Consider the following 27,496-nt stretch of genomic DNA (forward strand, 5'->3'; position numbering starts at 1 on the left):
TAATTATACAGATTTAATCGAAGGATTCCCAAAAAAATATATTGTAGTAACCAACTTACACAAGTACTAAACAAAGGACAATGGACAGTTTTATGGTCATCTGGCTGGGGGATTTTTTTCCCCTCTTATTTCTCAGTATGTTTATATATGTAATAGAAATAGCCTCATAAATGTTTCTTTAGATTATAGCAGGATGATGTCAGAATGGGGGAATACTGACATTAATGTTTATATAAAATGTTGGAAGCTGTGATCTACACTGATACAATGTGCTGATAAAAACACCTGGAATAATTGGAAGGAATGAGATTTGATCTTATCATAAGATGTAGACATACATTTCAAAATATCTGATTATCATAGAAAGAAATTAGGCTTTGTTTCCAGTCACTTGGAAACATTTTCATGTAGCTGATTTAATCAGTGATAAGATTTGATTGAAAAAGAATTTAATGGGAAAAAACATGTATTTTTTAAATCTTAATCATTTATCTTATGCATGGAGAAATCCACATATATCTAAGAAGACAAAGAACAAGTTAAAACGATGTTCTGATGATCCCCACATATATATTTTAATGATTTCTTTTATCATTTTAACACAAAGCATGTCACTGTTTTCTAATTATCTGGGATTTATTTTACAATTTATTTTATGTTGTTTGATGATTAATATGATGGTTTGATAGAATCTTTAGAATGATGTTAAGGGATTTTTGCTCTTGCTGGAAACTATTAAGATACATGTATCATACAGAAGGTTGGTTGTTATACCCAGGTTAGAAGGTCAGTTGCTAGTTCATGTATAAATGTAATTCTGTTAATGTGATTTTAAATCCACAGGAACAAAAGAATGTTGATATATATCTTTATCTACAGTCACCAAAAGTAACTCTTAAATAGAAGAATGACAATAACAAATATATTTCATTTTTAGTTGTTACCATTAAGGGCATCTTTAATATGCTGCATTGCAAACTTAATTTTCCTTACAAGGATAAAATCATTCAATAACAACCTTATTGTCACATAGCATAGGCTTCTGTGGTCATGAACCCTTCAAGGCACCTATTATTTCTGGTCTATTACCCTGGTCAACAGTGGAGTAAAAACACAGCCGACTGACCTGTGACACAGTCATTGTGTGAACTTGTGTGGTTGTGCTCATTGAAGTGGTGTGGTCTCACCCATTAAAATATTGACAATCCATTGTGAGATGATAATCAGTAAAGTGGTTATCATTTGTGTTTATAGTTACCATTACTGTCGATAAATTAATGCATTTTCAAGTGACAGATGTTGCTTTTTACATGTCAGTTTCATCTGAATCTTGTTATCTTGCTCCAATTCATAAGTTACAAGGACAAAAGAACCTTTTTGCAATGTTTAACTTCCTTTAATTCACAGCTGTTTTAAAATTTCCTCCATTTATCATGAAAGACTATGCACATTGTGCTTGTTATTTGATCTGGGTTAATTAGGCGTTTGATAATTACACAATTTGTTGTTTGACTATTGAGCCTGCAAGCTCCTGGAGGCAACAGATTTCTGATAGCTAGGCAACAAGTCACATGACAATAATATTCCATATTTAGACCTAGGCTGCTCCACTTAAAGTGGGTTTTAAATTTCAAGCTCTGGCATATTCTTTGTTTCTCATTTTTTTTTTGTCTTGATATTTTTTTTGTCTTGATATGTTATCTAGTACTTTTTTTCATTATTTGGATAAGGTTTCTTGGAAAAAAATCCATGATGGTTGGCATTGCATGCTTAGTTCTATTACAATGATTAATGATATAGAAAGGTGTTTTATGATCTCTATATAATATTATCAGAACAATGGCATCTCCAATGAGATCATGTTGAAAAAAATTATCTAATATAGAAAAATATAGGGTGTTTTCCTATTTTGGTTTGTCAGTTTATAAAATGGTGCTGGAATGTGTAATTGTGATACTGGCTCCATACAGAAATGGGATTGAAATATGATTGATTAAGCCTAGAATTGATGTTTGTAATGTCCTCTCTCCGTGTGACATTGATGGATGTGTGCGTTGCATCGGCACAGAGCAAGCAGATGGCTGCTGCAGGGAACCATTGGTGCCCAGTCACTGACTTAATTACTAGTCTTTGAGCATCAGAGATTTTGATTGACTTGCGGTTGTTGTAATTATACAGCATTATCTGCGCCAAGTTTGGCGACATGTCTCGACTGCTGCAATTTTCCACGTTTACAGGGAGGGGAGTGGGGGGAGTAAAATCAAAAAACAGAAAATATCATCTTTCCTGGTTTTGTAAGGAAATATTTTAATCGTAAGTGGGACTTTATATCTTATATGAATGAAATATATTCATCAAAAAAGTAAAATTCATAAAAAAAGTAATACTTTGATTTTGATAAAAAAACATTTGAAATGAATGTTTTTTGCTGGTTTTATCAAGCCTGATATTTGCAGCAGCACTTGAATTTCTCATAATCTGCCTGCTGTGTGCAATGCAGATAAAAATGATAATAAGGAGGTGGTATTTTACAGATGCACTTGATTAAATATTTGAGTAAGGACACAGAGTGTGAAATTTTACACCTGTGAATAAGAAAACTTTTGCTATTTCCATTTTAACTAGGCTTTAATGGTACTTTAAAAAAAAAATGAAAAAAAAATAAAACAACAACAACATTTTTTCAGCAGCTATATTCTGCCAAATTTGTAAATACACAATGTAATATATCTAATGATTTTGTTGTTGTAATTTTACAATTTTTGTTTCATTATTACTACAAGTAATGAGTAATTTAAAGTCGCATGCCTCCAGATAAGCCAAAAATTTTTCAAGAAAATCAAACTTGAGAAAAATGTACTTAGACTTTAAGAAAAATAAAAAGATTCAAGCTTTAAGTAATAGTTTACATGTTATGTGTTATTATTGACTGAATTTACAGTATTTGTCACCATATTTCTATTTTGTGATTTAAGCAGTTAGGACTATTTTTGCATATTTTGACCACATTTACATTGATTGTAAGTGCTGTTTGCAATATGTAAATTACTTTTCATGTTTACTTCACAATATTTTGACTTTTAAATACAATTACAAAATTTTCATGAAAATTAGCATGAATCTGTAAGTATGCTGCTTAAATGCCTGCACACAGGTGATAGTGTGGTGTTGTGTTGTGTTGTGTTGCCCAATTTGGGTGGTGTTGGGAAAAAAATCTTTTTTTCGAAGCAGGCCTTCAGAAAAGTTTATGCAGAATATCTACATTCATGTACATAATTATATGAGTTTAGTTTTTCTAAAATCTTTTTTTTCTTTGCGTAAAAATTATGCATCAAAATGCTACATTATGAGTGTTTCACATGCAGGCCATCCATCTTAATTTTCAGCCTTTTGCTGATGTTGAAATTGAGAAAATTGCTTGATTGCAACTTAAAGGCTGAAACAACAAATAATTTGGCATATTTATCTCCACGATAGTTTCTCATGACTCCCTTTTTTAGCTCCTGACCTTAAGTATTCCATTTGATTTTTATTAAATATTCCTATATGTTATAGTAACTTGAATATAAAAAAAATGATGATGATATTTCTTTAGTAAAGTGAAAAGAACTGACTTATCATAGTATACAAAAGTAATTACTTCTAATACGGTTGCATTATAAGCTACACTTAAAATTAAACAATGCCTTTATTCAAGGGGTTTCTAATAGTGTGAGAATATAGTCTATTTTTAAAATTTCGGTAAGAACTCATCTCTAAGGGTGATTTACCATTCTGATTATAATATAAATATCTGCCAGGAAAAGTACAAAAACCCTCTTGATGGTGTATGGCAGAATCTGATAAGCAAACTTTGGATCGTTTGTTTTCAATGGACCAAATTCATACAAGCTTGGATAGAGTCCAACTTGTTCATTTTCGTTTCACTTCTCCTCTTTTTTATCCTCAAAAGATCAAAGCCCTACAGGTAACAGGTGCTCTGTTTTTGAGTATAAATATTTACTTTTGACTCATCTTTTATCATGTATGATACACTTGTTCAAAACATTGAACTATCTTTGTGCTCTCTGGTTGAAATTACACAAAGTATTCCAGTTAATCATGATTGACAGGTCAGTTAAATCAATGAGAGTTTAAGAGGTCTGTGGACATTTTGTTTATGATTTGTTTACATACCTCTAATCACAGACAAATTACACTAATTTCTGCTGTTTGCTAACTAGTTTTCATTTAATCTGAGGCAAAACCTACTTTATTGTGAGATTAACTCCGAATTTAAATTAGCTACCAGTATCAGCATTCAAATTCTACAATTCTATATTTTCTAGATATAAAAGTGATAGAATTAAAGGCTTTGATGGTTTATTTTTTTACTACAAACTTTGATGGTATGTAGGTATATTACTATTCAAAAATTGAGCATTGGAAGTTAAGACATTTATTTCAGTTAGATTGTATGCCTCAGACTGCACCACAATATGCACAAGTCAATTGTAATTATGGCCCCTGAATCCCAGGGAATAAATAGGACTTCTAAATTTTCAAACCTAGGTAAAGGCCCAACCCTGCCGGAACAGTCTTTATATAATTAAATGGTGCATAAATGAAAAGCTTTGCAGTCAAACCAATCATTACCAGTATAGATGAACGGAAACAGCTGGTTTTTGTTGACAGTAAAACCATAATTGTTCCAATAGAAAAATATAATAGGAACTATTGACAAGATGACTGTGTTTGTTTTAATCTTATAGATAAGGCTGAAACTTGACTTTTTGACCGCATGCAGTGGCAAATAATTATACTTCATACAATTAAAATCACATATACATAATAAGTACCAGTATGATACCATACAGCTGTCTTTTTATATGTGACTTTTCAGTGTTGCTAAAACAAAAACCGGATTTTAGGTTTTCAAACTTCTGCTATGAATGTTTTATTGTTAAATGTAATGGAGCCTGTATAGGAAATAAAATTTTACCACTGATTACCCTTATTTCCAGAGCAATTCTTTTGCACCAGTGTTTTAGAATTGGCATGTCTTAGGCAGTAATGTCCTCACTTTATAAGAGTTTCTGACATTTTTTGGAGACAATTGCAGACTTGTGAAGCCCTTCTCAACCGTTATAATTATGTTTTGTTGAATTTTATAAAATTTGTGATGATTTTGTAAACCAGTATTGATGTATTTTATGTGAACAGCACTAAGAGACTTTGACTAGTGACAGCTCTATACACATAAAATAACAGTATTAGTTCAAGCTAAGATCACTGTCTTAGGATATTTGAAAATAAGTTTGACTTGTAATGCTTGTTATAAAGTGAATTTAGTGACTGTATTTCAGTCCTGCAATTCAGTGTTCATACTTTTCTTTACAAACTATTCCAGTACTGGTTAGCCTGACATTATACCAATTTTTAACCAGGTTTTAAGGTTTTCCGAAGGAAAAAACTGGTTATTAGATTGAGGTATGTCGGCGGGCGGCGGGCGGGGTGGGCGGACGGGCGGATGGCGGACGGGCGGGCGGGCGTAAACAATTTCTTCTGTGCGCAACTCCTCCTACATTTCTCAACAGATTTTGACCAAACTTTCACAGAAGCTTTGTCATCAAGTGCCCTGGCGCATATTGTCGGGGTTTTGCGATTAGATAATATTTGACCTAATTATGGCCCTTTGTTTTTATTCATTATATAGAATATATAGTGAACAATTTCTTCTGTGCGCAACTCCTCCTACATTTCTCAACGGATTTTGACCAAACTTTCACAGAAGCTTTGTCATCAAGTGCCCTGACACATATTGTCAGGGTTTTGCAATTGGTATATATTTGACCTAATTATGGCCCTTTGTTTTTTTTCATTATATAGAATATATAGTGAACAATTTCTTCTGTGCGCAACCCCTCCTACATTTCTCAACGGATTTTGACCAAACTTTCACAGAAGTTTTGTCATCAAGTGCCCTGGCGCATATTGTCGGGGTTTTGCGATTAGATAATATTTGACCTAATTATGTCCCTTTGTTTTTTTTCCTTATATAGAATATATAGTGAACAATTTCTACAGTGCGCAACTTCTCCTACATTTCTCAACGGATTTTGACCAAACTTTCACAGAAGCTTTGTCATCAAGTGCCCTGGCGCATATTGTCAGGGTTTTGTGATTGGATAATATTTGACCTTATTATGGCCCTTTGTTTTTTTTCCTTATACAGAATTGAACAAATTCTTCTGTGCTGAACTCTTCCTACATTTCTCAACGGATTTTGTTCAAACTTTCACAGAAGCTTTGTCATCAAGTGCCCTAGTTTTAAAATTGTGAACATACTTTTCTTGATATCGCACAAAACACCACACGCCAATATTGTTGACAAAAGAAAATGACAAGAGACGCAAAAATGCAAAAATTAAGCAAAAATAAAGTACTGTTTACCTTTCTAAAACATTTGGGAAAAAAAGGCGAATAGACAACATAAAATTTCTCAATCATTTTTGTTTGAGGAATATTAAAAAAGCCATAATTCCTCCTAAAAGTTCAATTTAAATTTAATTTAAAAACAAATGCCCCTTCATGACAAAGCTTCTGCGAAATATTTTGCTGAAAACCTGGTTGCATCGCATTGCGATGTTCCTTGTTAGAGTCTGTCCACAGATTTTTTCCTTATTTAACAAAATACTCATTTGATTTTATTCTATTTGTAATAACTGATTCAATATGATAACTCAAACATCACATCGCAAGCAACCTTCATAAAAAATGGGATTATACTTTTTTATGTTTAAAGAAAGAAATAAAAAAAAATGGAATGAAGTGTCTTAGATTACAACCATAAAACTAGTTTATGCCTCTGAATGTGAAGCACTGATTTGGTGTTTTTTTGCACAAATGATTATCTCATATATCTTTTCAAGATAAAAACTTGCCAATTTCTTTATTTTCCATGCCACATATATCATGCAAAAACTTTTTATTATCAGTAAAAATTCTAAATGAATAAAGGTCATCGATAATAAACATCTCTCTCTTTCTGGCAAAGAGATGATAAATGATAATTTGATTACTATAGGGAGAACTTGTTGCTATGGTTCACTTAGTTGGGTTCATTTGAAATCATTAGGATCTTTTTAATGTTAAGAGTAAGGATAATACCAAATTCTTTGCAGTCATTGTGAAAGTTATCAAAAATGATGATTATACTTGGAAATCTTACAATCATTTTATTACTTCGGCATGAAATATCACATATTTTGCCATAAAAACTACTGACGGATTTTGTTAATCCTTTATGATATAAAATTTATAATATTTAACCTTAAAAAAGCATACATAAAGTAAATTAATAGTTATCATAAATATTGTAATTGCATGAATACTCAAGTGACAAAAAAGGGAGATAATTATGGTTTGCACATGGTAAAGTCATGTTTGAATTTGTATTTTCCTCTTTTATATTATGCAATTACAAAATGTTTTGAAAATTAATCTACTGTTTGTTTTTTTCTTTTCGTACTATATAGTTTGTGAAGACAGTCTGTAATTTATGTTGTTATTTGTCTTGCTGGCTGAAAATAAAACCTTTCCCGTCTTAGGTATCCATACACTGTGGCTCACTGATTGAGTTTTGGTGCATTAATTGATTTTCAGTCAGGTAAAAGAAACTGATACTCCGATATTGTACAATATGATAAACAACAGTGAAATTTACCCTTCTACAATTACTGTACAAATATAAACGCTAAGCCAGGAATTTCTAAAACAATTATACACACATATACAGAAGAGAACATGGGTTCCTAACATTTCCACTGACTTTTAGGAAATAATATGGTGACTGAATTGGTTTCAATAGCAAATATGTGGACTCTAACTATTTATATTTTAGGTTGTTGATATGAAAACAACTTTTTTTGTTTGGTCCTTCCTTAAGCAGAAACTTCGCTATTCTGATACTTTAGCTAACATCTTAAGAAGTTCATACATGTATGTTACTGAATGTATGAATGTGATTGCTCTTTTGTTCTGTGGAACAGTAGTGATATGACCATCTATACTTCTTGTGACATCCTCTAGTTATATGACCATTTAATGACCAATATGTCTTGTTGTGTTATATGATAAATGGTACTTGTTGTGTCTTCTTATAGTTATATGACCAAGAATACTTTTATCTGCCTAGTTTTATGACCAAAGGTAGTTATTGTGTCTTCCTCTTATTATATGTCTGTTGACCAAAGGACTTGTGTTATATGCCCATAGTGTTATATGACCAACAGTACTTTTTGCAATGATAGCAGTACCTGACTTTGTAGTTCTGCTCCACTGGAAAATCTTACTGCATAATTATACACCGACATCATACCTTATAGTAAATATATAATATACTGACTCAGGCTGGCCAACCCTATATATAGAACTATATAACGCATTTAATGCTGAGAATGCTATTTTGGTCAATTGCCTGGAATGCTTTAATATGGCCGAGTTTAGAATCAAGTACCCAGAAAGTCCAGTCAGACATTGTCATGAAATTTTAAGAGTTCTATTTTAATAAATTGCACCAGGTTTGTTTTAGTATGACTCTGTTGAGGATCAAGCCCACATCCTCCCTTAAGGAAGACAGTCAGACATTGTCATCAAGGTCACTGACATAATTATATATAGCAAGGATTCAGGGCTAATTAAGATTTCCATTTTATCATCAACCCGTCTCTTAGAACAATAAATAACTGGATCAGCACATGCTATAATATAATTTTGTGTAGGAAGCATACTAAATTCTCAAATTACCTATCTGCAGGCCATATAATGTAGGAAACAGCATCAAAAAGAATTTGTTAATCAACATATATCTTAATGCACAGGCTGATAGATTGAGACACCCTCATCAATCTTCGTACATTAACAATATTACTTTAAATGCATCAATATTAACATTGATTTCTGTTGTTGAAAGCACTTTTAACTTTGATGAGGATTTTTTTTTTAAATTACAATATGTCAATAGTTTTGTCTTGATGTTTTATATTTCAAGGACAACAACAACAACATATACCTGTATATCATGTTGTATGACAGAGCTACCAATATGTATGATATTTGAATTTAAGCTATGTAAATGAACTTTAATACCTTTAATAGGCTAGCAGAAAAGTTAATAAACCTCTGTAGCATTTCTAGGAATTAATATAAAATACAAAAAAGTAAATATCACGATATTTAGAATATATAGACTATTCATTTTATATTTGAATTCAATATGAAATCTATTTTGAGCTTTATATTTGTTGCTACAAAGATGGTCCAGACCTATACAAATGTCACTGAACTTTTGTAAGTAAATTAAAAAATCCCATTGTTTGCATTAAGCCCTAGAAAAAGCTGTTTACTTAAGTACCATTATAAGAAAGTGCCTGCCACTGTAAAACTCCTATGATAAAGTGTCCATTTTCTACTATTCTGTCCTATAATAGCACTTCTGTGAGATACTTGGAAATCATTCTTCCAGCGGGACCGTCAATAAATGTATTGCAAGAAAATTTTATTTTTTCACCAGATTTGTCACCTTGAGATTACTTTTATCATGAAAACCCTGTTATCAGCCCATTAGAAATGTTTATAGTTTTGTTTCCTGTCACAATATAATGTTTTTCTTGGACATAATGCTCTAACTCGAGTTTTGTCACACAGATTTTCATAGGTTCTGTCTTTCTTGTCTTGTTGAAACAATCCATCTGAAAATCTCATTTTCTGAGAGAAAGTAAGCTTAAGTGTATTCAATAATGTGTATTATGTCCAATCAGTGTGAACGCACATTTTTCGAGTGCTAAAAAACACAGCAAGTTTTCGTGGTAAATTGCCATAAGGACGTGTTATAGCAAAATTGTTTAGGACATTTGGAACATTTTCAATCTTCGTTTAAAATTCAGGAAATTGCGAGAGACAGGATTAGTCGCCAGACAGCAATTTCGCAACTTTGGTATGAACCTATTTATTTTTTATTGATTGAAGAACAAGCTATTTCAACAAACATTAACTAAAACTGGAGTAGAAGAGCTTTTCCCTGATTTTTGACTTGATAAAAGTGTGTGGTAAGAAGACAGGAACTGTGGAAGTTACACAGATAGAATCAAGATACTGGCGCGCCTCCCACATTTAGAGTTCTCTGCCCTAATCAAAACTGAGAACACAACAGCTTTATTGAAAGTTCTTCTGTAATGTTACCCTACTCTGTCCTAGTCAATAACATTGTACTGTGAATGACTACAATTGTCCTTAAAATATTTTTTTATTTCAATTTTAAGGTTATTCAGCTTTTTATCCTTGGCAAATTTTTAATTGAATTTTAAATATAATGAAATGAAATCTTTTTCTACAGTACTTGATGCATAATAATTACACCTGTACCAAGATGAAATGGTTAATCTATATTCATGTTTTGCTCAATCAAAGCCAGCCTGCAACATTTTCAATTTTACCAGTTTTGGATTCTTTTTTTCTCTATTTTATATAAAATCATCAAGTAATGGTTGCTAGGCATATAATTATGCTTTTATTGTCTTCTTTATGGTTTTTAAGAATTTTGCCACAAGCTTCATGACATTATTATATGATTATTTTGACAATTATAATAATTGTATGGTTAATTTGGGACTTCACAAATCCTATTTTAATAGTTAAAGGTAGATTCTGGGATCTAATCATCTGTTTAATTCAGATGTGCAGGTATCTGAAAAATTACTTTAATGTAGTTGCATTCTTTTTAATGCCATTTTAACACCGGGACAGTCATAAGAGAGAATAGTTTACAAAACAACATCAATGGTAATCCAGGAACATACATATGAAATGTGAGCTGAAAGAAACCAAATTGAAGTTAAACCTGCATCAAAGAAGATTTCCCTTGTTAATCATAGAAGATATAAAAACCCTGCCATGAGGGAATTGTATAATCAAGAACATGTTACAGCACATGTTGTTTTCTGTGATTATACATAGTTTTATATAATTTGATGCATATGATTAAAATGTTTTATAAGACCAAACATAATAATACCTGTATGTTTGTTTCTGGTCCTTACTTTGTAATATGTTCATTATAAGCTTTTCTTGCATGTGATACATTAACAGAAATATATTATTAACGAAGGACAAAACATGCATTTACAGATAGATGTAATGACCATGCGCTTAGTTTTAATATGCATGACTCAGGGTGCAGTGTAAAACAACTTTATGCAATGAGGGCCCTGGTAGTTTTATTATCAAAACATAACTGTGAGATGGAAAGCACCAAGCAACTGGAAATGGTTTCTTTGTACAAAATACAAATAATGAAACGTGGAACACCAATTTGGACATATTCTTTTATTCAAGAATAGCATATTGCAATTTTTTTTGTGTTTTAACATGTAGAGAAGCCCTCAGACTTATTTAATCCCTCGCCCTGACAGTTTGGTCATTTGTTTGTTGGCTTTGGGTTTTCAGACTCACTTGAACATTATGGCTTATTGCTCAAGTTGTACAGGTTAGTCGGAGACATCATGTGACATGTAAATTAAAAGTTTGGTCATACAACCTGACCTGAGACACAGAATTACACTTTTATTTTGGCCTAACATTTGTCGTGTATGGCATTCTGAGAGTGATAGAGTTTTGTTTTTGCTGCTAATGATGTTAGGTTATATTCTCTGTAGGAGATTGAGTCTATCACAGTAAGATGGTAAAGGTTTTATAAGAAGTTTGAAAGTGGAAGCTTGACATCCCACTTGATAATGTAGAGATTTCCCACCAGTTTTTGATGGTGTATGATAATGAATTAAGGGAATATTAAATCATGCATTAACTGAACCATGCATGTAATGTGTAGCACACTCCTAATACATAACTTGGTAGCTTGTACAATCATGTGGAACATACATCTGGTAACATGGTGAAAACTTCAAAACCACAGGATTTTGTTTCTGGAGTCTCAAAATGATTGCTTTCTCTGTGGGTATCGAAATGGATGGAGTGTTATAGGGTTCTGGACTAAGGGTTTAAGATACATTCATGCCCTGATTCAGTCAAACAGATTTGGGTTTAAACAATGCATTATTTTCATAATAAATTTTTTTGTTTTACAGTACATTATTGACATTTACACTAAAAATTATACTAGTAGGTGTTGTTCACTTTCTGGATGTTAACTGCTGTAACAAAATGAAGGTTAAACACCTTTATGATTAATGCACCATTATAGCATAAAATCGGCTATTTTTCCCTCTTTTGCCCATGTTATAACGGGACCAAAACCATGTGTTAACATAGTCACGCGCTCTTGTTATAGCCCGGTTTCACCTATGCGCAATACATACAGGGCCCAGTAAACAAACAAACAAAAAATGACGATTTTGCCTGTTTGCCAAAGAGTCATGCGCTCTTGTTATATTGAAATTTATTGATTCGAGGGCCTCAGTCGCATATTCAAGTAAATATGCCGGAAAAAACGGCGTATAGACATCGGTGCTAATCTTGGTTGTCGCCCTTTCTAAGAAACGGACAGTTGTCAATGTAAACAAATACAGTAGAATCTACCTGTCATTCAGTTTAAAACTCCGATTAACTTACAAAACTAGATAACACAAAATTAATATGAGAAAATGTTTTTTATTTATGTTAATGTTGATAAATGCTCTTTATATTTCTTTGATAGAATAATGCTAAGGCCTAGTGCCTGATTTTTTTATATATAAACTTGTTTGCTTGAAAAAAAAACCGATTCTGATGTCACTGATCTTTTTTCTACCGTCAATCTGAAATCATTCTAAGAATTTCTGAGGGTCATGTTTTTGTCTTGGGTAGAGTAATGTAACGTTTTTTTTCTTGAGATAATAAATCTCCAAAGGCCAAGCTTTGTTAAATTAATTAAAATTCAAAATTTCGTTCGGTTCCGAGAACTTTCCAAGTTGTTGGCCCCGGAAAAATGAAACGCATACGTAAAACATAGAATTGGATAAATACCGTCCAATCACAAGACTTTAATGTAATTGTGTTTTGTATAAACTATACATCACAAATCTGTTTGAAAATTTTATGCTATAATAGCGTCAACGCACGTTTATTTCGTGTTATAAAGTCTGCAGAGTCCCTCGGAACTGTTGGAGCCCTCGCCCTACCGGGCTCGGGCACCAACCGTTCCTCGGGACTCTGCAGACGTTATAACACGGATAAACGTGCGTTAACCCTATATTAACATCACTTGCTTGTTATGTTAGGAGACTTTTGTTTCCATCTCAGGTGCTTTGTTTATATGTTCTGTCTTCAGAAAAATGAAAACTCATTCATCAGTAAAGCTGTACAAATGATCTTTACATCACCATTCACCCAAAAACTTTCAAAATAAACAATAATCCATGAACTTGAATAACTTGAAAGTCTGTAAATAAACTTTGAGGTGATTATGAAACTTTGGGATAATTTTAAGACTTTAGGTATTTTGTCAAAATATTTTGTCTAGTGCATGCAGATGATGAAGAATTTCCAAGTTCCACTGTATGTTTTCTTGTGATATAAGTGACTTGTTGAGTTGAGATTCAATGAAGTACTTGTTTATGTAGTATGGAATTTTGATAACCAAAATAAAGTGCTGTAGAGGTAAAATGAATGACTTACAAAAATGCTTTCATTAAGAGCTTGACTTTGATCTTTAATAGATATGTTACTGTTGCATTATTTTGCATGGATCTTTTACAGGAAATTTCAATAATACTTGCATTAATTATCTATCACTTACAGCAAGAGCATCAATCAGGTTATGGGCTATATGATGGTTTTTTGCATCATTATCATTAAGTATATGTTATGTTGGCAGATATTATTTCCAAGTCAGGTGCAGTGTTGATTCTAGCTGTCTACTTAAACATGACAGGTCGTTTATCTTAGCCAACCTCCAGAAAACATCTCTACAAATTAACCAAAAGTAACAGATCACAAATAAATATTTAAGACAAAAGTTTTTTCCAAACAAACAAACAAGCAAATCTGTGACTTGCATATTTCTTAATCAGTATATAAATATTGTGACACATTGTGAGAATTTAGATACCAATGCCATGTCTGTTGTTAGGTCTAGATGTGTAAAGGATCATAAAGAACAAATTTTGTGTTCCTCTGGGACACAGAGAAAATCCATGAATTGTTAAAATAGAGGAAACTTTAGAACTAATGAATCAATTTGTAGATGTCTATAGTTAACATTTGATTCAAATAAGAACTGACATTTTATGATTTTTCTGAAATTGTGTCAAAATGGTTTAACTTTTTTTTTTTGGTAAACAGTGTAAATTGTAATGAAAAACTAAATGTATATAAAGTATAAAGTTACAAAGTTTGATGTACTTTCATCAACCCTTTCATAACATATGTGAATAAAAGTATAGAATATATAGCTAATATATCTTTCTAAACTTTTATATTTGTGTAATATATCTCAGACAGAGAAAAAGAAAGAATATGATTTAGTTATGTCTCAATAGAAGCTAAATGTCAAGGACACATTGGGTGTTTGATAAATGTATTTTATTTTGTTCATCTGGACATTGAAAAACATTAATGTAATATTAGTGGCTTATAATATGCACATGTGAGAAATTTTTGTGATGATTGTTATACCTCAGGGAACTTGCAAAATCATACCTTTGTCACTAGAAAAAGAGCAATTTTTTTAATGCTTAAGTTTTGACTGTACAATATAGAATAATCAAATATTCTAAACTAACAATAATCATCTCAAATTACATCACATTATTCAAACAAGTACAGTCTCAAGTATTTGTTACATGCAGTGACTTTCTCAGAGACTCAGAATGCAATTAAATAGCAATGACAAGGGAAAAGGGCATTAATGTCCTTCAATACAGACATCCTGTAAATTGGGAATTGTAATGGGAAGTAAGGAAAGTGATTTGATCAAAGTAAAAGTGATTGAAAAGTATCGGTCACTATAAACCTTGGCTGTCTTATGTAATAGACTTGATGGTAATTATTGTGTTTTTGTGAGGAAATGGTCATTGGCTGAGTGCAATTTATGTCCAATTCCGACCAATTTCTACTTGATCTGTCTGGCCGTTTCTTACAATATCTGTCAAGATTTTCATAGGATTGAAGCTTATCCTTTGTATTTTACATCTGCTACCTTTCTGTCTGGAAGATCTCAAACTGTATCTACTTTTAATCTCATGGACACATCCCATTCAGGTAAAATTGAGGGCCATTATCAAATAGGGAACAAATGCTTTTAATGGCTTACTATAGGTCATTGGCCAATTTTAGATCTGCACAATCATGTAAGCATATCAAACAAAGGCGGTCTGATATCATAGGAAGTGATGCTGCGTTGTTGACATAGGTCTACAGGACAGGAATACTCTTATTACCTGCATGATGTTATACAAAAGTTGCCGATATAATGCCCAATTTACTGAGACTGCTCTTTATATAGTTGGTTGTGATTTATGAAAGAAAGTAAACTGTTTTCCATAAACAGTACAAATCTTTAGTTAACAACATCTTGTCTTTGAATAATTAACACACTTTTTGAAATAAAGACCTCTCGAAAGAGACTTTTACATTCACCACTGTTCTGACTTAATTGACCTTATCCGTTCAAAGTGTTGCATTTTTACAGTAATATTTATGAATTATGCATTATCAGAGTCTGTAACGGTTCTTGGAGAAGTTTTTGCCGAGTAATGAAAAATGCTTGCAAAAACATGGACATGTGTGCACATAATATGATCACATAGTAGTGACATCTTTTTTGTCTTAGAAATTAAAACTGATAGTGTAGTTAGTGTTGTAATTCCCCACAAGAATGTTGCAAACATAATTATTTACCCGCGAGAATTCTGACATTCCGTGTAGCAGACGTACAGTACAGTATATAGCATTGTGTTTTAGTCACAGTCATTCACCTTGCACTGATCTCCGCTAACATTTGTTATACAGATAAATAAATGGACAATGATAAAAGAGGGACATTGAAGCAAAGGCTTGGTGATGAAACTGTTCGTACTTATTGACACTGGCTCTGTTCACTAACAAAATCAAATGATCTAGTGATCTTAAGCACAGGTGGCAGTATCAGTGTTTGGACACCCTACCCCTATCTGCCCCTTGACCCCTACTACAACCCTGAAAAAATAATAATTCAACACTCTTAAGGCTTACTATAAGGTACCAAATACAAAACCACCGATGAAATTATATATATAAAAAAAAATTTCTACTATCAAAATTATAGTTATAGAAAGGTGAAAAGCCTACTATATGTTCATTTGCCAAACAATGTGGAACACGGGAAATCGTCGTTTCGGCGACTGAAGCGCATTCCGAAGGCATTTTGCTGCATCATTCACTTACATCAATAAAAAGAACTTGAATTCCACAGCTTACTTAATTCAAGTTTAACGATTATCAATATTCTATCGATTTTTTCTATTTCACGGTAATTTTTGACTTGTGGCTGCCATTTTGGATTCTGATACCTGTGTGTTATACGCGATCTGATTGGACGTCAAATTTGGCTCGTCCAATCAGATCGCGTATTTCAACCCAGGTATCAGACTGCAAAATGGCTACGACAATTCAAAAAATACCGTGAAACAGAAAAAATCGAAATGATAGTGATATCCATTAGACTTGAATTAGATAAGCTGTGGAATTCTAGTTCTTTTTATTAATGTTAATGAATGATGCAGCGAAATCCTGCCGGAATGCGCCTCAGTCACCAAAACGACGATTTTCCGTGTTCCACATTGTTTGGCAAATGAACATATAGTAGGCTTTTCACCTTTCTATAACTATAATTTTGATAGTGGAAAAAAAAAATTTATATATAATTTCATCGATGGTTTTGTATTTGGTACCTTATAGTAAGCCTTAGAGTGTAAAATCATTATTTTTTTCAGGGTTGTAGTAGGGGTCCAGGGGCAGATAGGGGTGGGGTGTCCAAACACTGATACTGCCACCTGTGATCTTAAGTGATTGTATAAGGCTAAAATTACATGGTACATAAAATGTACAACACTCAGCTAGCTGATCCATATTTTTGGAAAAAAATTTAGGTACAGGAATACTGCCACTCATCAAATTAAGGATCAATTTTAGGATCAAGGTCAATATTCGATCAACAATTACTGTAAAATGCCCATGTCTTTTTAAAAGAGCAATTAGTTAGTTTTATTTGGTTTTTTTTGCAAAAAGAATTGATAAGTTTATGATTTAGACATAAGGTAGTTCACCATTTCCTGAGCAACAATTTACATGTGAAAATATATCGAAATTGGCCATGGAAATAATGAGATCAACAGATTCTTTCATGCATAATTTAACAGTTGCTCACCATTATTTTTAGACTGAACAGTTGACTACAAGAAGGAATAATCCTTTCATAGTAATTGTTGTTCTTTGAACTTTAACCTTTCATGTTAAAAATAAGTTCAAAGTTATTTTGGTAATTGCACTGTTTTGTGTATAAATAAGTAATTGATAACATGTGTGTCAGGATCAAGTGAAGTATTTTCAAAAAATGTTTTAACTCTCAACTTTACTCAGGACTGAAAAAATATATATATATATGAGCAGGGTCATGACAAAACCAACATAATGGGTTTGCGACCAGCATGGATCCAGACCAGCCTGCGCATCCGCGCAGTGTGATCAGGATTCATGCTGTTCGCAAAAGCTACCAACTTTATTACAAGTAGAGAAACTGATAGCGAACAGCATGGATCCTGATCAGACTGCGTGGATGCGCAGGCTGGTCTGGATCCATGCTGGTCGCAAACACACTATGTTGGTTTTGTTGTGACGCGGCTCATATGTATATATAGCATGAATGTGTCATCTTAAATATTGACTTTATTGTTCATCCATGCTGCATGAAAGCTTGGAATTAATTTATATCCTAATATTATAATGATATTTTAAAGTATATTCTGTGTTTGTAGGTAAAGCCTGGTTCAGTTAGAATCTGGTTCACTCAGGAATATTATCAAATTCTGCTCCTGGAGGCCTCTCATTATATATTCTTTTGTTCTTATTAATACCAAGTTCACATCCAACCTTCTTTTTTCCCTTCAAATATATTTTTTTGCCTCATAGTTTTCTATGTTTCAAATGTTAAGCCTATTCTGGTGGGAGTAAAATGTGGGCATAATGTCTCAAAACAGAATGAATTCAAAATGCAGTATCCACACTTTTTAAAGAGAGAATGCATGTTATATTATAGAGGAAAACCCTCTGAAGGCATTAGTTAGGTCAGATAATAAATCAGTGGTTTTGTTTCACAAAGAATTCTTGTATTTTTTATGAATAAATCTGGAGAGAAATGGTAACATGCCAGCATTTTCTGGAAGAATGTAAAAAATGTAAAGATTATGTATTCAATACCCTTATTTTATGTAAATGAAATACCATTTATTCTTTTACAAAAGATATTTTTACTTTTTAGATATACCCACAAAGGAAGTGATTATGGTAAATAAATCCTTTGTTTCTTTCTTATTTAAAAACATATTTTTTATTGCCAAAAATAGATATGCATATGTAACAACAATTTGTCTGTTTATGCATTATTTGTTTGTATATATCAAAGGAAATAAAACAGTAAGTCTTCTATATGCCATATTATTACTAAGTACTGCACTAATTAAATACCTATTGACATTTTCACATTACATTGTACATAATCTTGTACATAATCTCTATTGCTTCTTTAGGTGCATACATGCAATGGTTACGGTTTATGTATATGCCATATTAAAGTTTAAGTATGTGCCATGTTGAAGTTTAAGAATGTGCCATGTTGAAGTTTAAGTATGTGCCATGATGAAGTATAAGTATGTGTCATGGTGTAGTTTAAGTACATGTATGTACCAATGCCATGATGAAGTATAAGCATGTACCATGATGATGTTTAATAATGTGACATGATCTAAGTTTAAGTATGTGCTATGGTGAATGGCATGATGAAGTTAAAGTATGTGCCATGTTGAAGATCAAATATGTGCCATGATGAATTTAAAGTATGTGCCATGATGAAGGTTAAGTATCATATATATGTGTCATGATAATATTTAAATAATTTATATGCCATGATAAAGTGAAAGTACAATGTATGTGCCGTGATAAAGTTTAAATATGTCTTCAGCCTAACAGTTTTCTGTTAGTCACACATCTCTTCAAGGTCCATAACCAAAATGTTCTTGCAGATGATGGGAGTAATGACAGGTAATATAGCATTGCTTGCATTGCTGTTCCATCCAGAATTTCTTACACAATAGAATATGGAGAAATGTACTACTTTTAAAAGAACAGCACAATAAGTAGTCAGGGGACACTACCTAGTCTGATATTACCATAACTGCTTGCTTTAACACTTATCATCTGACAAGATTACTTCGTCCGTTTTATCGTCTTTTTAACAGTTCATTATTTTTTCAATAATTTCATGTCTTCTTTTCAGATATATATAAGATGACATTATATACAAAAAGTAATTTACTTAGTAAGTTATCCTAGTTAAAAAGCTCATTATTTTTGGAAAGACATTCTATCTTCCAATCTCTGACAGTCACTCTGTGTGTCTGTATCAGACATCCATTTAATTTACTTGTAAGTCAACTTTAGTAAGAACAAGTAATGACACAATGAACATTGTGTTCCTGCTTTGTGATAACCCTAACAGAGCCATACAACATAACATGGTGCGGCTCAGTCAGTTACTTTTCTTTGGCACCAGTGTAGGACTTGGCCACCATGCTGCCATCCATGCAGACTGTGATCACACACTATACTCTGTGCAGCTAAATTTGACCATCTCACAAACAAACTTCCAAATTGAGATCAAAACGAAATCCTAACAGGCTTAAATTTAGTGTCTTTGTAATAAGTTTGTCCTAATGTATTAAATTGAAGAAAAAACACCGCCAACAACAACAAACAATTGAACACTATTATAAGAAATTCCAATCAATACAATATGAGTTATCTTGCCTTAATGTTTCTTAAAACTTCATCTAGCACATAATGCTACAATAATTTATCTCTCCTTAATTGATCAATATGTGGAGAAGTTGGCAGTTACTTGTGTGGAAAAACAGATTAGTACAGGAACAGAATCCAAGATCATTGATTTTTGTAACTCCCAAAGTTAGATACCACATACTTACCTCATTAGATGTGACTGAAATAGTAATTAAAATCAATTACTTTTTGAAAAGCTGGTGCATAAAGGGTTATAAAATTGAAAAATACACACATTTGAACTGCATGATTTATAATACCCTTGCAAACATTCAATAAACAACCAAACAAACAAACTACTTGTAAGCATGAACAGAATACCTCCCCTATCAGTTAATATGTTGTAGACGAGACAGTTAATGAATATATGTAGACAGTCAAGACTTCTTGGACAGATTATTTCAGTCTTGAAACTGACCATTATTGTCCCCTTGTCTGCTTACACATGATAGATGGAGGACATCTACTGATTTGATCAGATAACTGCTTCTTCTAAAGTAACTTCAAGTTTACATCTGACAGTTCCAATAACAAACATATAATTAATTGACAATCATATATAATAGAAATCTTCTTGCAAAAAAAAAATCTAATGGAAATAATATTTGACCAGTGCAAGGACTGTAAATTGATTTCTTTATTCTGGGACTAATTCAACATCATTGGCTGTTGACTGGAGAATATAAGAAAAGGGTAAAGAGCCAAATGTTATTGTTATTTTCCGTTTGTAAGATAATGGATTTGATGGGTAATGGATTTAATGGATATATGTTTTAGTGGTGAGTTGTCTCAAATGAATTTTTGACAGACAGGCAAACAAATATTTCAAGTTTGTATTTTAGAAAAGGAGAATTAGTATTGACAAGTGAAGTAAGTAAACCAGTGGTACTTAAGAATAACCTTTATACATCTTTAGATATTTCCTTTAGTTAATATATTAATAACATGATATCATTTAAAGTGGGTAGTTCTACAATAGGCACATTTTTTTATAATTATTTCAAATATTGATAAAAAAAAAGAATAGAAAAGTAGAAATGTATCATTTGGATATTCTGTTGAAATGTTGCTTAAAGATATGTTCTTAGTGATATTTAATGAATATTCATAATTCATATGATGAATGATAATATTTTATTCTATAACATTTATTATCATTCTGCTATATGAATAATATATTCATTGAATTACAGACCTTCCATTATAGCCAATTCACTTTAATGTTATTTTCTATTATATAATCTATAAAAAGCTTTTAAATGTCCTTCCCCGGTTCTACGATTGGTTTAGACAATTTATACCTATACTTTTTTTGTAAACAAACAGGTCAATGATCTAAGTCACTACTTTTACCTTAAAAATAGATTTCACCATTTTTTTCCCTCTAAAAATAGATTTTTATTGAAATCTGGCGTAGGTCGCTAAGATACATGTATGACTTTACATCTTGTCAAATTTGTTGTTACTATTTCGAACTGTTAGGTAAAGTTTTATGTTCCTTATAAAAGATAATTTAAGGCTCATAATTATGGAAAAAGTAAACAAGTTTAAAAATATGTCAGTTGCATGATATTCAGAGGCAGATTTGATAACAGTGTAAAAGTTATATACGTTATAAATCTGTTATAAGTATGATCATCCAGGCTGATTTAGTACGCTTTTGTGCGCCTAGTTTGCGCAAGCGACAACATGACAAAGCGCCAAACGGAGCATTGTCGGACTTTCGTCTTGTAGTTCTGTTGCTAACAATGCATGCCAAATGGCGCGTTGTCGTGTGGCATGTTGTCGCTATGTCACATTGTTGCTCAGTTCAAATCGAAGGATTGGGTTATAAGCCAAACGACAGGGTGACATCGCGTCAACGCGCCGCATGACAATGCGCCGTTTGGCGTGCTTCGCTATAAACAGGACGACAAGACGAAAGTCCGACAACGCCCCGTTTGGCCCTTTGTCGTGTTGTCACTAGTGCCAACTAGATGCACAAAAGCGTACCAAATCAGCCAACATAAATAAGAGACAAAATACTGAAAGTCTGATAGCATTAATTGATACTTTCTTGTTTCAGCAAACACAGATCATCCTATGAAATATCACATCACATAGATATCAATTATAGTTTTTAATTGGGTGGTAGGCCATCAATATAGGACCTGAGGTCATCTGTACAGGTAGGACGCACTCTGCACTGTTTGGTTCTAGTATTTTGCTTTTCAATTCCCTTTAAAGCAGCACGCTTCCAGATTTATGCTAATTTTCATGAAAATTTGAAAATGTATTTAACAGTATAATATTGTAAAGTTACCAAAAGAATGCAATTTACACATTATCAATGGCACTCACAACCTATGTAAATTAATTACTATAAGGAGGTCAAAATATGTAAATATAGCCCTTCCCCTATTGCGTTAGTAACACAGTAGAAATATGGTTATAAATACTGCAAAATTTGGTCATTAATCACACTGTGCGGCACATAACATGTAAATTTTTACTAAAATTTTGAATCTTAATTTTATACTTTCCCTAAAGTCTACATATTCTCAGATTTGATTTTATCAAAATATTTTGCTCATTCTGGAGGCGTGCAGCTTTAAGTAACAATTAACAATTCGATATTAGAAGGAGGCAAGTTATTATTCAAATTCAGCAAATAAAAGATAATATTTTGAGTTTCTCTATTTATTTAACTGAATTGTTGGTATATTATGAAAAATATATTCCTGTCTTTGAAATGTCTATATTGGCCAAGTTCTTCTGCAATTTCCATTATAAATTTGAATATCTAGATATTTCATTTCACAGAAGTGCATTTTCAAACACATGCAATTAAAGTGATGAATATTTTACTAAAATAATATCCATAGATGCCAAGATATATTTGTCAAAATGTTACCAAAGGTTTATATTGGTCCAAAATACTTAATATCTTCAAATGTTGTGACATCCCCCAGGGGGGTTCTGTATTATTGCTGTATTGAGAATATATTGACATTTATCATTATTCTCTTTGATGATTATTTGCATGTGGGCTAGTTCACTTATATATTTGTATGTTTTTCTAATTGGGAAATAAGAGCAATATGACTTGTAATCAATCAGGTTCAAGGTTTGGAATAATTGTTCAAATTGTCAGTTGGTTATAGGATAAAATCATGCAGTTTTTGCAGTATCTTTTATTTGTTTTTGTTCCCTACCTTGTTTCTATCATATTCATCATCATAAGATTATGGTTTGGAACAGGAATGGGAGTTCACATTCATAAAATCAAGTCTGCAACATACTCAGTTTTGCCATGTTAAACTTTGCTAGGTTTAGTGATCTTTATGCTTTTCATTTTGACCATTTGTCAGGTCATTTAACGAACAGGATTCTAGGATATGAACCAAATGAAATATTTTGTCCACTCAAGGAATTTATTTAATAGTAGGACACTGTGTGACTCAGCAGTGCCAAGCACAATGTTACTTAACAATATATCATTTATCTATGTTTACATATTATAGCTGAGAATTCAATGATGAAATAGCTTAATCTAATTTCTATTCTCTGTTTTTCAATCTTCTCATGTATGACTAATCATTTAATTGTCTTAATAATGCTGTCATCATCACATGCTACCATATTTTATATCCCTTGAAAATAAAATTCTTTCAAACAGACTGATGTTTTCTTGTTCAGATAGTTCATTGATATTTAAACTCCTCTTTTCTTGCATGAAAAAAAGGTTGATAGATTTGTTTGGCATTTCTGGCCCATGGAAGATTGCCTTATGTCAGATCACATGAAACTTGCTTGTCAAACTTGAACAATTCTTGAGATATGTTCATGGAGAGAAACTTTTTCTGTATCATTTTCAGTAAATAATTGAGCTGCCAAAAAAGAGGCATCGGGTTATCAGCCTTATTTGTAGACGGATGCAATGCTATATTCCTTATAACCATTTTATATCAGCAACTGAATCTAATTCGGATACATTTTTTTGTCTTGGGGCTTATAGAAAAATATGCAAATGTGGATATAGACAGAAGGAGAATTATTGAATATTTATGAAATATTCTTTGTCCTATTTTGAGAAGAAGTTTACTTGAAATGCCAGATTTTTGCTGCTTCTTAAGTTGACTTATGAAAGGTATTAATGGCATTTTCTAGGAAACAAAAATGAGTTATAACATGGACAGGAAAAAAGACTCCTGTTTGCATTGATATGGTATTTTTGCTGATATGATTCTGGTAGTAATAACTCAGTAATATTGGTTTACTGTTTATGAATCATAAATTTATATCTCTATCATAAAACATTGTTAGGGTGTATCTTGGGGTAAAAAAAAACCCACACAAACAAAATACTGAAAAGAGACAAATGCTTTAGATGAAATAGACAAATGCTTTCTAGATAAGACTATTTTTCAAAGATCAAGAACAATTCCCCAGATAGCGTTGTTTAAAGAAAATAAAATAGATAATATAAAATATATACATAGGAGAAATTTTGAAATAGCACATTTTTTTTTAAGTTAAGCATCTTATGTATAATAATGAAGTAAAGAAATTTTATGGGCAGACTTAAATAAATAATGAGCTTTCAGAACAGTTTAATGTTCTATTCAAATAAAGCTGTAGACTTTTAAATTTCACCATTTTCATGTTTAAATGTTGAATTCTGCTTAAGCCGGTGCTAGGGGGCATGGAAGGTAACTTGTACTTTTCAGTACTCGGTCAATGAACAGGCTCAATCAAACTGAGTCTGCAACATTTTTAATATTGCCGTGTTGGGCTTTCTAATTAGGGATTCCATTTTTCTCTATTTTTAAGGCAGATAGTTTACACTAAAATGCCAAAGAAACAGACAATATATTCTTAAAATATAAGTATTATTAATTGTGATTAAATGAAAATATATGTCAGTCTTTGAAAAATATGTAAATTTTAAAATTGTTTGCATAAGCTACAGAATATAATCCCTAGTTCTAAACTTTTGGCATTGTTTGGCAGGCTCTACAAGACAAGGTTAAATCATTCTCCAATCTAATACTGTAATTGAAGAAAATGACTTTTTATCAATCACTTAATTAGCTGGTACTTCAACTCAATGAGCTCTTGCAACAATAATAACATTTGTCTATGCCACCAATATAAAGTCTTGCCACCAGTATAGAACTTTGCCACCAGGATAGAGCTTTGCCACCAGGATAGAACTTTGCCACCAGTATAGAACTTTGCCAACAGGATAGAGCTTTGCCACCAGGATAGAACTTTGCCACCAGGATAGAACTTTGCCACAAGGATTGGCGTTTGCCACCAGTATAGAACTTTGCCCCCAGAATAGAACTTTGCCACCAATATAAAGTCTTGACCACTATTGAACCAGACTACCAGTAGATAACCAAGCACCTGACCAAATAGTATTTCAGTATTATGATATTGACATAATGATAAGTTCCAAATTTAAAACAACATTATATATATGTTTAATACTGGTAGCATTTACATGTACATAACATCCATCCATCATATATTATATTAGTTTAGGGAGAAAATTTGAATTTCAAGTGTGTATACTTGCTGTGAATTCAAGTGGTGCCAACTTGTCTGAGATGGAAGAAATGTAAAGAAATAATTACTAGGTCATGTTAGCTGTGGCTTAAAGTAATATGATACAAATATAAGCTGTTGTTACTTATATTGTCATACTGCATGTCTAAACCAAGATTTAATTAGCTTAACTTGTGTCCTAAAGTAGTCAGTGATTTATATATATTAGAGAAGTTCATTCATTAGCTAAACTTGTGTCCTAAAGTAGTCAGTGATTTATATATAATTTAGAGAAGTCCATTCATTAGCTTAACTTATGTCCTAAAGTAGTCAGTGATTTATATATATTAGAGAAGTCCATTCATTAGCTTAACTTATGTCCTAAAGTAGTCAGTGATTTATATATATTAGAGAAGTCCATTCATTAGCTTAACTTGTGTCCTAAAGTAGTCAGTGATTTATATATATTAGAGAAGTCCATTCATTAGCTTAACTTATGTCCTAAAGTAGTCAGTGATTTATATATATTAGAGGAGTCCATTCATTAGCTAAACTTGTGTCCTAAAGTAGTCAGTGATTTATATATATTAGAGAAGTCCATTCATTAGCTTAACTTATGTCCTAAAGTAGTCAGTGATTTATATATATTAGAGAAGTTCACTCATTAGCTAAACTTATGTCCTAAAGTAGTCAATGATTAATATTGTTTAGAGAAGTTCATTCACTAGCTAAACTTGTGTCCTAAAGTAGTCAGGACAGTGATTTATATATATTAGAGAAGTCCAATCATTAGCTAAACTTGTTTCCTAAAGTTGTCAGTGATATATATATATATATATAAGAGAAGTTCATTCCTTTTTTTTTCCCAATGAATCAGATTAACTTTGGCATGTTTACTGCCCAGTCTTTTAATTTTCACTCTTACTTGTTATTACTAGTACTAGTTCTTAAATATCATAACTCTGTGACCATTGTGTTTTAGAATCAATATTTACCATAATTATTTTGTTTACGTTGTCTAACACCACCAGACTATACAATTAGTTCACTTTGTAGAATTTTAAGGCATAAATTTATCTTCCAACACTTTCACTTCTTTTTTTGACACTATCCTGTGAAAAGAAAGCAAAGCTGGCTTACATTAAGTGATTATTGCTGTGGACACATTGGAGATTGGTCAATAAAGAGGTTATTGGCTGTTGCTAAGTGTTGTAATATATCACAGTTTGTGAGGTTAGTAATGGTTAGTTAGCCTGGAATGAACATGTCCTTTATGTCCTCTTAGTACAATCAAATGTTCTGTTAATGGAACTTGTGTCAGGAAACTTCGACAGAAATTATCTGCTTTTCTTGAAGTGTTGATTTAATGTGGTTTTTCTTGGGCTTTTTGTAAGACACATGACTAGTTTTAGAAAAGAAAAACAAAACAAATGGTTCTTTAATAACAATTGTTTTTATTTTGCTTCATTGTTTCAGTTTCAAGTACAAATATTAATGTTATGTTTTTATCTTTTGAATATGTCTAGTCACATCACCTTGCTGCATTTTCACGTTTGGTATTTAAGTAACTGAAGAATTGTCATTGTTTTAGAATCACATGTTCAGTTAATGAATTTCATGGATTCATGATACTTAAATTGTGCAAGTACAGTATAATAATGAGACATAGCTAGAAAAGAGGCAATACAAATAAAATTACTGTATGGGATCCTAGTTTATTTTATATAGCTAAGAATGATTTTGTGAAGCTTTCAAAAGGAAATGAGAAATTGTCCATTATATATGGTCATGTCCCCGAAGAGTTCAGTAATAACTGTATAGTGAAGCTACTGACATTTATCATTTTTCCCCAGCAATAAATATTTGGGGATATTGTGTTTCAGTGGCCTGATGGAGATAC

The 27,496-nt window shown here is 32.0% G+C and overlaps 1 protein-coding gene across 5 annotated transcripts in view; it reads left to right on the forward strand.

Moving 5' to 3' along the window:
- LOC132746950 (plexin-A1-like) overlaps positions 1-27,496 on the forward strand; it is a 154,757-nt gene that overhangs the window by 5,354 nt on the left and 121,907 nt on the right. The window lies entirely within an intron of this gene.

Source organism: Ruditapes philippinarum, unplaced genomic scaffold (assembly GCF_026571515.1).
Source record: "Ruditapes philippinarum isolate M1 unplaced genomic scaffold, ASM2657151v2 ctg722_1_1_1_1, whole genome shotgun sequence".
NCBI lineage: Eukaryota > Metazoa > Mollusca > Bivalvia > Venerida > Veneridae > Ruditapes > Ruditapes philippinarum.